The following is a 3,044-nucleotide window of genomic DNA, read 5'->3' as shown; positions in this document are numbered from 1 at the left end:
GATGATCTTTCCAGCTCAGACGTCACTCCGGACATGAGCTGGTTCTCGGCAAACCAAACCTTAATTGATTGTCGTTCTAATTCTATTCAACTTACCCATCATTTGATCAGAGTGTCTTCTTTTGATCCTTCATTTTGGAAATCCTAATTCCTTTGTTAATTAAACTTTGAATTAGTCGGTTGTTTCTATAATCTCATCTCCTTGCATTCTTTCTTTGTCTGATTGGGTAGCGATACCCACATCAGCTCTATTATGGGTCATCAGATCCTTTGTTGGACTACCATCCAGCAGTGTCCTTCATACTTAATCACCTTGTGAATTCTTCCCTGATACATAATGCCTTTGGTAAATTGTATCCCCTACTTTTGTCTACCATGCTCTGTTTCCGAGCTTGAGTTAATTACCTCTGAAGTTTTTGCAAATGTTCCTAAGATGCCCCGATGGGTTGAACTAATGCTTTCCCTAATTTGTGTGAACCCGGAAATTTCTATGGGTCATACTCTACTGGTGTTACGCCGGATAAAAATTTCTACACTACAACTTCGTCAAAAGCGAGAAGTAAATGAGAGGTTATGCATTGAAGAAGTGGGAGTCGACCTTGAACTTTGTGTTCATGCCCATAAAAACGATGTAGATCTTATCATAGAAGCTTCTCTTATAATCAAATGTTCCCTTGGTATAAGCTCATCTTGCATCTGTAAATTGAATCTTTGCAATCGTGGTTCCGACCATATTTTCTCCTTGATCCCATTTCCCGGACAAGTTAAAATACTTGTCTTCTGCATATCATTTCATCTGTCAAACCTCTATTTTGATCTACCTCGAGTATTGCCCCCTGTTGTCTCGAGGATATTGTGTCATTGCACTACCTCTTGTGAATTCTCATTGGAATGATACTCCATCACATCATTCCTAGCCTGATCGGCTATATCATTATCAAGCTAATTTTAACTGGGCTACCTGGTCCTTATGCCCGGAGCAACTTTCGACGATGAGCTAAGCTTACGTCGATCTTCCTCATCTTATCATTTCACCTCGAACAACAAGCTTGACTTTGAGCTTGTGTCGAATCCTTGGTTCTCATAGCCTTTCACTTCTTCCTTCCTTTTCTGCGCGGTGACATCTTCATGAAATCCTTCGACAAATGTGTCGTAATCATCATCGACATTATGAGCTTTCCAGGATATCAATCGAATTCATGGTGATAAATACAATCCTCAACCTTGATGATTTATGTTATCATCACAACATTCTTGCCTTCCCCAACACAAACTTGTTCATATAATTTCGCAAATACATCCTTTTTGACATGTCGATGGATTGCTACTGAGCCCGTCGGCCACACCCTCCTCTTTTCCCTACTAAAATTGTATGACTTATTTTCTAAATTGTTTCCGATGGATCCTTGGTGTATCCAAAGTCTGACCTTTGCTTGAAACCACGTCAATGCTATCTCGAAGCATGTCTGTGGTAATCCGGTCTCCCACAAGAACATTGGAAGCATAATGTTAAATGTTTCTATGTTCATTTATCCAAACACCGTTGTACGTGTAACATCATGAATTCCCTCACGCCTTTACCTAATTGGTTATCTACTTACTATCCTGTCATGGATATCATCCTCTACTTGTCCTTGGGAAGGGAATACTCCTTACAGTTGTGTTTAAACACATTTTCCTTTCCATTGTTCTATTTAATATGACAATTACATTTTCCTTTCCATTGGTTTGTTTAAACCTTATTGTGATCTATATTATATAAGCAGTAATATTTCCCTGTTTATGTAAACACCTCGTTGTATCACTCTGTCAGTAAGACCCTGTTACTATTGTTGATGACATTCTCGTAGCCGCCGATGGACGAGAACTTTGTCTATTGGTCCGCCTCATCTTAACGAGCAGGAAAATGGTTCTCTTCGTCCCTCGCCCTTGGTACCAACGTTCTTGCCAACATAACTGACAGGCTATCCTCTGACCTACCTTGCTATCATGACTGTGCATATGCTAGCGCCCTTTCTACTTTTAACCCACATGGTGGGCCCATAACCCACAGGTCCCAGGATCGAAACCTGACTCTCTTGTACATCCTTGATTTTGAAGTATCCTTTGCACTTAACTTCACATGTAATTCATGAGTCACCGTCCTATAGATGATCTATTCTATTATCAGACGCAATGCTTATTATCGTTGATCTAGACCCCTTTCACACTTTGTTTCAGGCAACGAACGACTGCCTACCTGCTTGAAACTTCCCATGACACCTCCTTACTTTGCTCATGATATTTTCTTAAGTTTCAATTCGAGAGTTACTCTCTGCCACCTTCCTCGATGATATCTACTAGATAGTCTACCTTGCAGAGGTCCATTCTTCTGGTATACCCCCTTATTCTTTCGTAAGTATGACGGAGTTCCTGAAGAAAGGATGTGTACTACATCATGTTGACCTGAAGCAGAGAAAGGAAGACATCAAAGTAATGGATCGGCCTATTCAAGAAGGGCAATCAAGACCGAGAAGATTCGTTATAATTTCGTAACCAGATCTTTCCCCCTCACTTCCCCTCCTAAATCACGGGACGAGATTTCTTGTAGTGGAGGAGAATTGTAACACCCGGATAGTTAAGCTACAGTAACCGTCTGCTAAATGTTACCACGTCAGTGGTATTACTGTTGCTAAACTTGCATAGGTTCAAATCATGTCCAAATTCAAATTTAAATAAAGGCAAACATCAAAAGTTTTCAAACGTTAAAACTAAAATGTTCAAAATGGGACAAATAAATCCTAAGTCATAGTGGTGGAGGAACCACATTTTTTTGTAAAAAGATTTAGTGCACTAAACTAATTAAAACAATAGCTAAACCCATTAATTAAATGCCTTTTGTATTTATAAAATACTAAACTATTTTGTTTGGGGTAAAACTTTTTGTGGCATTGGATTATGTTGTAACACTACTTTAGGGATACACTTTATAAATTATAAAAATAAAATAGATTAAAGGTTAAAAGAAACAGGGGATAGGAAAAATGAATAAACACTAAAACTCAC

Source organism: Triticum dicoccoides, chromosome 2A, assembly GCF_002162155.2.
Source record: "Triticum dicoccoides isolate Atlit2015 ecotype Zavitan chromosome 2A, WEW_v2.0, whole genome shotgun sequence".
Taxonomy (NCBI): domain Eukaryota; kingdom Viridiplantae; phylum Streptophyta; class Magnoliopsida; order Poales; family Poaceae; genus Triticum; species Triticum dicoccoides.
Note: the sequence above shows the minus strand (reverse complement) of the source record.